This window comes from Delphinus delphis, chromosome 11 (genome assembly GCF_949987515.2).
Source record: "Delphinus delphis chromosome 11, mDelDel1.2, whole genome shotgun sequence".
Classification (NCBI taxonomy): Eukaryota; Metazoa; Chordata; class Mammalia; order Artiodactyla; family Delphinidae; genus Delphinus; species Delphinus delphis.
In genome coordinates, this window is record NC_082693.1 from 34,627,580 (window position 1) to 34,641,728 (window position 14,149).

Genomic DNA, 14,149 nt, shown 5'->3' on the forward strand with positions numbered 1-14,149 from the left:
AAATATTCTATTTCTTTGTTAATGTTTGTCGTCTGCATGACCTATCAGTAAATAGCAGAGGGATGTTAAAACCTCACACTATGATAGTGGGTTTCTTAATTTCTCCCTCTAGTTCTATCAGACTTTATTTATATATTTTGAATCTATCTCATTTGATGCATTGTGCCAACTTGAAGATCATTGTATCTACCTGGAGAATTTAATGTTTGTCATTATGTGGTTATTCTCTTTGTTCCTAATATTATTTTCTCACTTAAAATCTATTTGTCTAGAATTCATACCCATTCTAGCTTTCTTTTGGTTAGTTTTGTCTGATATATACTTTTACACCCTATTACTTCCAACCTTACTGTATTCTTGCACATTTCTCTTGCAAACACACATCTTTGATTTTATTTCTCTGTCAGTTTTCTATCTTCTATCTAACAATTATTGTACTATGTAAGATCAACATATTACATTTATATTACGATCTGATTCTCCCACTTTTTTGTGTGTTTTCTATTACATAGTTTTTCCTTTTTCTTCTTTCTTTACTTTTTTGGGAAGGGGGGATGAGGGTGATTGTATTTTGTTCATTTGTTTGTTTCTTTCACTTTTCTATCCCTCCTCTACCTCTGCATTTGGTTTATAATTTATGCTTTCAATACCTATTCTTTTAGTGGCTATCCTTGAAGTATCGCTGTTTCAAGTAAAATTTAAAAACCTAGCAACTGTACAGCTAATCAATGTCTTAGTCCTCTCCCATATGATAAAAATTCTTAAAACATTTTAACTAAGGTCAATGTTTTCTTAGTTACATGAGATTGTTGTTGAGTATTCTGGTTTATTTTTATTTTTTATAAATTTATTTATTTTTGGCTACGTTGGGTCTTCATTGCTGCACGGGCTTTCTCTAGTTGTGGTGAGCAGGGGCTACTCTTCATTGTGGTGCATGGGCTTCTCACTGCGGTGGCTTCTCTTGTTGCAGAGCAGGGGCCCTAGGTAGGCGCGTGGGCTTCAGTATGTGGCATGCGGGCTCAGTAGTTGTGGCTCGCAGGCTCAGCAGTTGTGGCACACAGGCTTAGTTGCTCCGCGGCATGTGGGATCTTCCCGGACCAGGGCTCAAACCCGTGTCCCCTGCGTTGGTAGGTGGATTCTTAACCACTGCACCACTAGGGAAGTCTTCTGGTTCTCTTTTTAACCCCATAAAGTAGACAATAACATTTTTATTATTTTATACAAACAGTGTTTGTTTAGATTTGATGCGTGTTGATCAGTTTATTTTTTCACCATTCTTTCTTGTCTCAGATATTTCTTTTGAGGTCATTTCTGGAGTCAGTTTCATTTTCCTTGAAGTACAACCTTTAGAAGTTTTTTGAAGGTATATAGAAGATATACTCTCTCAATTTTTATTTTTCCTTCAGTTTTTAAATCCTTGTGACAATTGTCTTTCAATTACAATTTTTAGTCCATTTGTACTTATGTAATTACGAATGTATGCATGTTTGAATCTATCATTTTGCTACAGACTAGCTTTTGATTTGTCTAATATTTTCTAAGTTCTTTTTTTCCTCCTCTTTGCTTTCCTTTGGATAAATAAAATATGTTTGTATTTTATTTTTTCCCACCCTATTTCTTTGTTGCTTATACATACTTTTATTCTTTCAGTGATCACCCTAGAGCAGTGGTCCCCAACCTTTTTGGCACAAGGGACCGGTTTTATGGAAGACAGTTTTTCCATGGACTGGGGGGTGGGGGATGGTTCAGGATGATTCAAGCACATTACATTTATTGTGCACTTTATTTCTATTATTATTACATTGTAATATATAATGAAATAATTATACAACTCACCATAATGCAGAATCAGTGGGAGCCCTGAGCTTGTTTTCCTGCAACTAGATGGTCCCATCTGGGGGTGATGGGAGACAGTGACACCCAACGTGTGTTGCTTATATCCAGTCTACTCCGTAAGATGCAGCTTAATTGTCACTTGCCACAAGGGTTTTGATATGAGTCTTCAACTTATTGATTTATTATGGTCTCTGTGAATCAAACCTCTCTGCTAATGATAATCTCTTTTTGCAGCCGCTCCCTAGTGCCAGCATCACCACCTCAGCTCCACCTCAGATCATCAGGCATTAGAGTCTCATAAGGAGCGCGCAAACTAGATCCCTCGCATGCGCAGTTCACAGTTGGGTTCCAGCTCCTATGAGAATCTAATGCCACTGCTCATCTGACAGGAGGCGGAGCTCAGGCAGTAATGTGAGCGATGGGGAGTGGCTGTAAATACAGATGAAGCTTCCTTCGCTTGCCCATCTCTCACCTCCTGCTGTGCGGCGCAGTTCCTAACAGGTCACGGACCAGTACCGGTCCATCGCCTGGGGGTTAGGGAACCCTGCCCTAGAGAGTAAAACACATCACTGACTTAATGAGTCTACCTTTAATTAATATTGCCAATACTTTACAAGACCTTTATAGCTTTTAACTCCATTTACTCCCTATTTTTGTCATAACTTAAATTCCACATATGTGTTAAACCAAAAAGATAATATAATTATTGTTTTTTTTAAAACAACTTTATCAAGGTATAATTGGCATACAATAAAGTACATATATTTAAGTATAATTGGCATACAATAAAGTACATATATTTAAGTGTATAGTTTTGACATATGTATACATCTGTGAAACCATCACCACAATCAAGATTAAAGTTTCTCCATGAGCTTTTGTAATCCCTTTCTCTTATCCCTTCAAACCTCCGGGCAACCACTGTTCTGCTTAGTTTGCATTTTCTAGAAATTTATATAAGTGAAATCATATAGTATGTACATATTGTAACTGCTGTTAAATTTATCTATTGGTTATTAATTTCAGTTATTATTTTTTAGTTTAGACCGTCCAGTTGATTTCAAAAAATAGATTCCAGTTCTTTGATAAAATTCATAATCTTTTAATCTACTTCTTGAACATATTAATTATAGTTATTTTGACTTCTATGTGCATCATTAATGAGTTTATATTATCTATTTTTTTCTATTGGGTTTTCAGTAATTTTTCTTGTCTTGTCCTGTGTGCTTCTTTTTTTTAAATTGAATATTAAAGATAATACGTGAAGAATTACAGAGGTTCATGATGATATAATCTTTCCCAGGGAAAATTTAATTTTCTTCTGGAATGCAGATAGAAAATGAGTTTCAGGCTTTGTTTGGGCTAGTCTGTTTCTGGTTTGTCCTCACTGTTGTGTTATAGCCCTTAATGTACCACATCTGAAATCCTAGACTTCATTCAGAGTTCCTGGTGTATCCTGAATTGGTGTATCCTGAATTCCAATTTTTGTTTCCTCAACATCATGAGACTGCTAAAACCTATGCTTAGGGTTTTTCTCTTAGTTATTCTTTGCTTGGTATTACCTCTCACCTACATGTCAGCAAATACTCTATAGGAAATTGTGTTAGAATTTTGGGCTTACTTTTGGAGTTTCCCTTTTTCTGGTAGTTCGTCCCTTGTGTCCTTGTGGCATTGGTAGCCCAGAATTTCAATTTCTGTCTCTCTCACCCAGTGAGACTGCCTCAAATTATAAGCCACAGTTTTCCATATGGTCTCTGAAAATCAGCAAATCTCCCAAGGGGAGAAAGCAGCAATAAATGAGAACTTATCTAAATGCATTTCTCTTTCAGGGATCTTGGCCTTCAATCTTGGCTGCCTTGTTTGCTCTTTGGTGCCTTTAAATAGCTGCCTTTGTTACAATAGACACTTTGCTAGGTTGACAGTTATTTCCTCTCAGCACTTTGAAACACTGTTTTATGACATCCATTGTTACTGTTAGGATATCTTCTATGGGTATGGTTGTTGTTACTTTGAAGAAATCTGCCTTTACTGACTGATTTTAAGATCTTCTCTTTGTCTTTTTACATAAGTGAGCCCTCCAATTACTCCAGTTTACCTCTTGGAGAGAATTTCCTGGCTTCAATGCAGGAAGAGGGAAATCAGGCAGAGCCTGGTGTCTCCTTGAATTGAAGAAAAGGAGTGTGGTGTGTGGGGAGGCCAAGACAGCTAGATTTCACAGGGCGGAATACTGGAGAGGAGAGAGGAACACAGCGAAATAACTCCAAAGATTTTTCAGATCTCCCTTGAGTCTTCAATTGAGTCATGATCAGCATATGCATGTGAGGAAGCCACCCAAGGTGCCACTCAAAAGGAGCAGGGGTAAAGTCCTTGGCTCTCACACAGGGCCAGGAATAGTTTGCGTCTCCACAAGTCAGAGAGGAAAAATCTGGAATTTATGGTGCATCAGGTAGAGTACTCAGAACGATGGTAGTGGGACAAAATTAGCCCTAGATTAAAGGCTTCTTTGATCCTACCTAACAAAGTCTAAAAGCAAGACTCGATAGGATCAAACTGTTTACAAGTAACTTAAATGCATCTCAGAACAAAACTCAAAAGTACTAATAGGAATACAGAAATATCTAGCACCCAAGAAGATGAAAATTGATAATGTCTGGAATTCATTAAAAACTTACCAGGCATGCAAAAATGCAGGAATATATGACCCATGATGGAAGAAAAATTAATCAATAGAACAAAGCCAGAAATGACACTGTTGACATAATTAGTAGACAAAGATCTCAGAAATTATTACTGTAATTCATATGCTGAAGAAGGTAGAGAAATGCTAACATGTGTTGAGACAGCAGATTTTAAATACTTCATATTTGGTAATTCCAATATCTGAAGTCCTTGTATGGTCTAAATATTTTATTTGCTGTTTTTGTCAACTCTCACTCATAGTAACATTTCTTTTTGTGTTTGGCGAGTATTAATTTTGAACTAATACTTTAAAAATATAATCTGTGGGAATTCTGAGGATTTAAATTAGGCTTGTTTTCTTCTAGAATGTATTTGGGTTTGCCAAGTTTGGAATCCAGGAGACACTATTCTTTTAGGACAACTTTAGACTCTTTGGAGAATTGTGATTTACTGTGGAGACTCATGTTCAGTTCCTAATATGCAGTATCTCCAGGTTTAGTTTTATTTCATTTTCTTAGTGCTCTTATGGGCCTTTGGCCCTAAAGTAACCCTAAATTTTAAATTTGCTCACTAGCACCCTTTAAATTTTAGCTTACTATACTTCCTGCTTCCTGCTCCTTTGCAATACATGAAAATGTACATTTGTTTTATTTTCACAATTATATTTATATTATATTTACATTATATTTATAGTATATAACACTTGCCAAGCACATAGTAGGTGTTCAACAAATGTGTAAAATGAATATTTTTATTGTGAAATTATTACCAACAAAATTAAGAATTTTCCATATAAGCTACTATCATAAACATCAAAATCTGTTTTTGCTTTCGAGTATGCCTTGTAATTTTTTTCTTGATAACGGGACATGATGTACCAGGTATACATAGGCCTTTAGTAATATGGTGGTAAGATGTGGGGGAAGAGGAGGCATTCTATAGTCCTATGATTAGGCCTCAGTGTTTTAGTGAGCCTACGCCTCTGGACTGTGGACTTACACGTACTTCTTAGTTCCCCCACGGTTCTCTAAGGTGGGAGAGGATGGCTAGAGAGGGCTAGAGTTGGGTATTTCTTTTCCTCCAGATCACTTAGGTTCTGATTGAAATTCAGCAAGTTAGGTCTGGTGAAGTAACTTCTCCTGAGGGCAGTCCTTGTTAAGAAGAATAGATTCCATATAGGGGCAGGACAGGAATAAAGACACAGACGTAGAGAATGGACTTGAGGACACAGGGAGGGGGAAGGGTAAGCTGGGACAAAGTGAGAGAGTAGTAATATACACTACCAAATGTAAAATAGATAGCTAGTGGGAAGCAGCTGCATAGCACAGGGAGATCAACTCGGTACTTTGTGTCCCCCTAGAGGGGTGGGATAGGGAGGGTGGGAGAGAGATGTAAGAGGGAGGGGATATGGGGATATATGTATACATATAGCTGATTCACTTCGTTATACAGCAGAAACTAACATACCACTGTAAAGCAATAATTAAAAAAAAAAAAGAAGAATAGAGTGTTCTGGCACATTTTAAAATGAGCCCCCCTCCTACCCCTCCTATGGCTAGGTTTCTCTGGAGTTTTTAAGTTTAAGTCTTGTACACACTAAGCCCTCCAGCAATTCGTTAATTACAGTTCAAGTCTTCCTATGCCAGCACTGGTTCCCAAGGCAGTTTTTTTTCGTGAGTTTCTGCTGCAGTCAGCTGTGACTCCCTGTGTTCACTTGTCTGCCTCTCAAATCGTGGGGGCAATGGTTTGACCTCACCTCTGTTACAGAAAAGTTATTGATTTATTAGAAAAGTTATTGATTTTTCAGTCTGTTCATATATATGCAGAACTTGGAAACTGTTATGAATTTTTAATATCTTTATTTAGTAAATCTATAAATGGAATGGGTAGAGAAAACAACAAGTTTGCAAATACAAGGAGCCAGTCTGAGTTAGAGGACTTGTGGAAAGCTGTGAATGAAAGCGAAGTTCAGGATAGCAGGAAGGAGTCATGTATACATGAATACAGATGATAGGATACTGGAAATGTGGGTGACATGACAGAATTTTGGCCTGGTTTTTCCTTCCCAGTATTTACGGTTGTGGGAGGACCAGTCCCTCCCGTCCCATCTCCACCTGTGATCAGGGAGCTAGTGTCCAAACCTTGTGATCAATCAGGATTGCTTGAAACCATGGAGCAGCCTTCAAGGGATTACTTTTGACAACTTAACTTTTCTTTTTCAGTTGGATCAGTAGAATGCCCAACACTACATAAAAACCTATTTTAAAAGTATAAGTATTATTATTTTTCAAAGCTGGTATCCATATAATAATGATGATGTAAAAATTTCATAATAATAGTGATGATATTAATGTGTAAAAACAGGAAGCTCTACTTTCTATCCCATCGCCCATTTCAAAATACAAAATTGTGATAATAACAACCTGTATCATTTCCAAAAATATTTTATTTTTTACTTTTTTTTTGACGGGTTTTGACTCCAAAAATGCTGTTTAATATGATTCCATTTAGTAGATACCTAGAAAAAAAGAACAAATTGATTTCATCAAAATTATAAACTATTATAATATTATATGTGTGCATGAATTAAGTGTGCTGCTAAATCTTATCTTACAATCTTATCTTAGGCTACAAGCTAAGATGTAATGTTAATTTAATATTCATTTTATTCAATAGCTCCTTTCTCCTTAAAAGGAAAAGTAACAGATAATAAGTGAATGCCTTTTATTTCCTTTTGGAGTTATGTTTTTTTCCTCTTGAGCAATAATAAGCAACTTAAATCAATTAATTCTAAGAATGATCTAGTGGAAAGAGCCATATTATAATAGTAAAATATAATATTTGGACTTTCTCAATGAAATGGAAGATTTATTCCTGTTTTTCCTGTGGAGAATAATTTATGTCAATATTTGTTTATTTAGTGGATACACAGTTTACTCAAAATTATTGTAATACATACATTTTTAAAAATTGACATTAAACTCTAGATCTGAAAATACTATAATTTTTGCTGTTTCTAACTGTGGTCTTATTTTCCTTTCTTTCTAGAACCTTTTGAAATACATATTATAATGCATACTTTTAGTATCATATGCAATTATATTTCAATTCTTCATATTTGATTTTCTGTCGAACTCAGTGAATCACAAACATTTTCTATGTAAGCACCTACTTCTAATAAGGGATGATAACCATCTGTTCAATGTTTTTAAATTCTCTTTGTACACTGAAATAACAAGATTTGATCTGAATATTAATGAAATGGGGCCCTTATGGTACAAAAGTTTCATCATTTTATACTTATTATATAAAGCCATGTTTATCTAACTAGAATATCCTTCATCCCTAATGATATTCTGGTGTGTTTTGTTAGATAATTTTCTTTGTTGGTGTCCCATCCGTGGAATCATTCTCTTATTTTAGTTACTTTTATTTTATTGACATTTTAAAATTAGTAAATCTTAAAAAATATCATGTTCTTATAAACTATAAATTTATACAAATCAGTCATGAATTCTTCATATACTTATTTTAGTCTGATTGGAAGTAAAGTTCTATTAATTTTCAAGTGCTCTGATCCAATTTCACTTTATACTTTACTATTCTAGATATAAGAAATAGGACATATCAATTGTCACATATTCTAATATTTAAAATGTTAAATATTAACTTTAAAGAATCTTGTCAGTGTGTTACTTTGGGTTCATTTTATATATTAGGCATATGATGACAGATAAGACATAAGAAAGAATATTGTTTCTCATAACGGGTAAGACTAATTTCTTTTTTTTTAAACTAAAAGTCTTTTGAGTTAGCAGACTTTGAGCTAGTCTCTCACCAATACAACAAACCCTACAATCCTCAGATTTGACTGGATCATAAAAATCATGTAATCCAACCCATTACACTTGGCTTCAGTAGCACCCATTCCTCCTTGCTTGCCCTGAAGGGAACTTACTACCTCCTGAGAGAATCGATCCTATAAGCTCTTCTGATGATTACTCCAATATATGAAATATTTAACAGTGAGGATGATTTCGTAGAGGAGCTCATCTCTGACTTACATTTTAAGGCCCACAGGAAATATAGGTGTTAGTTGAGTGATGGGAGAAGAAGAGTATCCCAGGCAGAGGGTCAGCATGAACATAGGAAACTGCAACCTGTTTAGTGTTTATGCAACTAGAGTGAAAGGTAGGGAGTGGTGAGAGAGGAGAGGTAAATGTGGGTCAAGTCAAGCCTTGTATCCCATGATAAGGAACTTGAATTTTATACTGTAGGAGAAGAATGATCATTGAAAGATTTAAAGTGAAGGGACGATGTGACCATATTTATATTTTAGTTAGATTTATTGGGGGTGGATTGAGATGGGAAAAGAGGCTGGAGTAAGGAAGACCAGTTCGGTTGTTGCAACAGTCCCATTTAAGAGACAATGGGAATCCAAATTATGGGAGAAGAGCATGCATGGAAGTTTATAAAATAATAAGACTGTTGATTGAAATGGAAGGTGTGTAGGAATCAAGAATCAAGAATGAATCCAACCTTTAGTTATTTTGAAAATGATAAGATGGCAAAGTCAGAAGTAGGGGTGGATTTAGGGACGGAAAAGGTCAGATTGGAGATGTGGGTATACTGTGTGTTGGGACGAGAGGTGGAAATTTTGAATTCTTTTTTGTATACTGAGTTTGAATTGGCAGTAGGACATCGAGGAGGACAGTGGGTAGGTGGCTCTTCCAGTCTGAAGATCAGGAGGAAAAGTCTATGCTGGAGATATTGGGTGTTAAACCCACAGAGTGAGTGAGCCTGTTACTGAACCCAGGTCCAGCTGCTCGCAGCTTGAAAACCAGTTCTTGAGAGACAAGTGTTGGTAGGAAAGGAAAGGTTGCTTTATTTCGGAGGGTGGCAACCAGCGGGTAGGGCAGATGCCTGTCCAAAGGCCGACTCCCCCCTTGACAATCAGGGGGCAAGAGCTTTTATAGACAGAGGGAGGGGGCTACATGCAGAAACAATATAGTCAGCTCTGACAGTCATCTTGAAATTGGTCATCAGTGGTTTGACCAGCGTCATCTTGGTTGTTTTAAGTACAGTTAATCTTTAGTTCCAGGGTTTGTTCCTATTTCTTTGAGGCCAGTTCTCGGAATTGTGGCAGCTTATGTCATGACTTCAATTTCATGGCTTCAATTTGGTCATCATGTAGTTATCCTCCTCCACTTGGTGGGGGCTTCAGTGTCTGTAAAACAGCTCATAGGATATGGCTCAGAATACTATCTATAGACCTTAAGGAGGAACTAAAGGTCCTTGACTATGCTTAATGATTAAACTATTATTATTTGGTCTCCTTTGACTGTTTTCCTTTGTTTCTGCATTTTCTCACTTCTCTGATTAACTTGTTTTTTTTTTTTGGCTGTGTTGGGTCTTCATTGCTGCGCGTGGACTTTCTCTAGTTGTGGCGGGTGGGGGCTACTCGTTGCAGTGTGCAGGCTTCTCATTGCGGTGGCTTCTCTTTGTTGTGGAGCACGGGCTCTAGGCGCATGGGCTTCAGTAGTTGCAGCACAGGGGTTCAGTAGTTGTGGCTCGCGGGTTCTAGAGCGCAGGCTCAGTAGTTGTGGCACGTGGGCTTAGTTGCTCCATGGCATGTGGGATCTTCCCGGACCAGTGCTTGAACCCGTGTCCCCTGTATTGGCAGGCAGATTGTTTTTTTTTTTTTTGAGGTACGCGGGCCTCTCACTGTTGTGGCCTCTCCTGCTGCGGAGCACAGGCTCCAGATGCGCAGGCTCAGAGGCCATGGCTCACGGGCCTAGTCGCTCCACAGCATGTGGGATCTTCCCGGACTGGGGCACAAACCCGTGTCCCCTGCATCGGCAGACGGATTCTCAACCACTGCGCCACCAGGGAAGCCCTGGCAGGCAGATTCTTAACCACTGCGCCACCAGGGAAGCCTCTCTGATTAAACTTATTCTCTGGCTAAAGTTTTTCCACAGACAAAAGGCAGGCTGAGGACATGGCGGGGTGGCAAGGACCATAGGGTCCTGCTCCATTTCAAGACCATGTAGTGGTATGACAAGGAGAAAGACTGAGGGCAGACCATGGGGAACATTATTGTTTATGTGACAAGCAGAAGAGATGCCCCCCAAAGTGATAAGAATAAACAAAGTGGAAAAAGCACAAGGAGTATTTGGTGTTAGGGAAGCCAAAGAAGTAGAGTGTCAAAAAAGACAGAGTGGCTACTGCAGTGTCAGATGCAGCCGAAATGTCCTGTAAGTTAAAGGCCGGTATATTTCTATTGCGTTTGGCAATGGTGGGGGCCATTAACATTTGCCAGAACAATTTCAATAGAGTGTTTGCATTGCAAGTAAGATCTCAGTGAGTGGGGCTGACGAAGATTACTCTCTCTTGAAGTCTGGATGAGAAGGGAAGTTGAATGGATGGTAGTTCAAGGATATGAGGTCAAGAAAGCCTTGTTTATAGGATGGACTTAAGAGGCTTTAGAGGCAGAGGGAAGAGAACCCGGAGAGTGGGAGAGATTGGAAACACAAAAGAGGGAAAGAATGGATGATGAAGCAAGGCACCAAGAGAGAGGAGGGTATGTTTTTAAAAAGGTACACATGGTGTCTTTTGCGGGAGGAGCACGAAGAAAAACAGAAGAAGAAAGTAAGAATAACAGAGAAAGTAGATAAGTGGATGAATGAGTGGGAAGAAGGTTGAAGGAAATCATATTTAGTAGTAGCAATGTTTTCTTGAGGTTGAGACTAAGGTCATATTCTGAGAGTGAAAGAGGCTTAGTAGGAGTTTTGAGATGAAATTTGAAATGGATGTATTAATGTGCAGTGCTGTGGTAGCAGCTGAAGTTGGGGATCGTGATTATGTAGTAGCTTATCAACCCATTTGTGTAGCTTTTTCCACAGAAGTTTACTGAAATTGGAGAAAACAAATTGTAGCTCTGAATCAGAGTTGGGGTTTTGAAGGGCAAGTATAAAATAAACCTGGGGTGCACAAGAAACAAGGGTGCTGCAGAAAAGGAAGTCTGATAAGGACACAGGAGCTTCATGCTGAGTAGGAGGGAATAGATCTCAGGAGGTAGTTAATTTATGGGGAGAAAATGAGGAGGAGGTGAAGCTTGAAGAACAGCAGGGCTCACAGGGTGGGTGCGGTAGGCACCAGATTTACAAAGACAGAGAGCTTTTAGTCATACAGTGGAATATTGTTTGTTGATTTGTTTGTGTGTCCCTTCCTTTTTAATCTATTGGGCAAATATTTATTGATTTAAGACATTCTATGTGTCAGTGCCATGGGGACACCAGGGGAGGAAGACAAATATGGCCTCACTGTGTTGCAGCTTGTAGACAGGTGTGGTGCACGCACAGTAGACAGCAAACTAGACAGTCTTGGGCATTAGGTCTTTGAGATTGAGTGGTCTGAGTAATGACTACATCACTGCCAACAAGATGTGTTTTCCTGCATATTTTACTTGTAGAATTTTTCTTTTGGAGGACTTGAGGACAGGTCTTAATTTTCCTTCTAGAATCTGCCCATCAGTATTTCATCCAATATAAATAGTTTACCATGTGTTTTGCTGAGTACTAGGGACATTAAAAAAAAAAAAAAGAAGTAAAGATTTCACTTGGGCTATTTCTAACCCCATTTTTTCTTACCATCTCAGGGCCTTTTATTCACTGGTCATCTTGTATCTGGTAAGACAATGCTAACTACAGTAATAAAACCCTACAAAACATAGAATTGACTACATCTCAATTGAATTTCTCGCTCACTTAAGCCCAAAACATGGCAGGCACCTCTGTTCCAAGCAGTGATTCAAGGACCCAGGGACCTTTCATCTTAGGGCTCTACATTTTTCAACTTGTTTGCCATACTTGCCTTGCATTTGTGGGTCAATGTAGCGCTAGGGAACTAATTTCATCTGGCTCTAGGAGTGGAGCATGTGACATAGACTTAGTTAATCATTGCTTTTCATAACTCTGGCTATGGTGATTGGTTCAGGACCCAAACAAGCCCAAGTAGATTTAATCACATGACTTCTCAAGAAATGCTAGGGCAGTAGCAGTATGCTTTCCTCCCCAGACAAAAATGAAGACATATTCGTCAGGATTGCTACAGTCATTTTAGGGTTACAAAGAGTATGTATGAATGTGCTGGAGGAGCTGGCTGAGATGGGACCCCACCCTGAAGGAACAGGGCTGGAAAATGCAGATAAATCAAACCTTGGTCATATTGTCTGAGTGCTGGATAAAGCCTTTCTTGAAGTCATATTATTGTTTAGTTAAACTAAATCTACATTAGTTTCTAAACATTTATAGTAAGGAGAAAACTATTTTTTGTTCAGGGAACAAATATCCTTGTTAGGAAATATGAGAAGCCTGTAGACTTATAGTTTAAGCTGGTATTAGTTTTTTGTTTGTTTTATTTTTGTTTTTTAATTTAAAAATGATATTTACTTATATCTTTTGTAACACTGTTTTCGGAGCACATCTGAAGTCCAAGTGTTCCGTAGTGATTAAAAGCAAGGATTTGGAACCATTGTTTTTGTTATTTGCAACAGAAAATATTCTTACTGGTATGTTAAATGCCTGCTATGCTGATTTTGACTGCTTTTTGACCCCAACAAATTAAATATATTCCTTTAAATAACTGCAGATTACATTTGTTTCTTATGTATATCTATGTATACATTAAGTAGTTGCATGTACACATTATGTATACATTATAATGGGCTGCATCATATGTAGGATATTTTGCAGCAGAAGACTTAATGGATAGTAGTGTTAACTTCAGTTTAGCGTCCTCTTGAGGAAAATGCCTGCTTTCATATTTCCTGGTCAGGGTAGTATGTGAAATGCCATACATTTCCCTCTAAATTAAATAAATCTTGCTTGGACTTCCCGCTCATCAAGGTGAACAGAGAGTACAAAATTGGTAATATTTTAGATCATCTTTTTTATATCTAAAGTTTAAAGCAGTCCCAGGGCTTATAGGGGTCCTGGAAACAAATCCTTGAGTCTGCATTTACCTGTCTTCCCCTCTCCCATTGCTGCTTGGGTGATGGTCTTCTGCCTCTTCTTTAGCACAATGGTGCCACCTAAGAGAGTGTAGGTTTGCAACCTCAGGAACTTCCTGGGTGAAATCTTAAACTGGCCCCGTTCTTGGAGGGAAAGGACAGACCAAAGAATGAGGCAGACTGCTCCAGATTGGTAGGTTTAGCAAGCAAATGAACTTATGTATGAGGCTTGTCTTGAGTGGCTGCAAGACAAGTAGATCTCTATACCTGCCCACGAGGGTCAAAAGTTTATACAGAGGCCTTAACTGGGTTCGTCACATATTCTGTGCAGATGGTCTCAATAACACATTGCTCTCTCAAGACTGTCTTCTTGAAAACGGTCCCACTGGAGGTGCGGTGGGCAGAATGTACATTCCAAGGCCAGGGGAGGGGGTGAGGAACCTCTGATTGCCCAGGTCCAACTCCTGGGTCAGCCAGCTGTCACGTCCTCTCGATGACCTCCACCATCCTAACCAGGTCACTGTGTTCCTAACGAAGGTGGGCGGCTGCTCTATTGGCTCCTTCCTTTGGGGCCAGTTCAGTCTCCTTCCCTGAATTCCAAGGCCATGACCCTTGACACTTTGG

General features: G+C 38.4%; 1 protein-coding gene across 3 annotated transcripts in view; it reads left to right on the forward strand.

The window, feature by feature from the left end:
- The window catches only part of TMEM117 (transmembrane protein 117), a 534,943-nt gene that overhangs the window by 74,340 nt on the left and 446,454 nt on the right, over positions 1-14,149 (forward strand). The window lies entirely within an intron of this gene.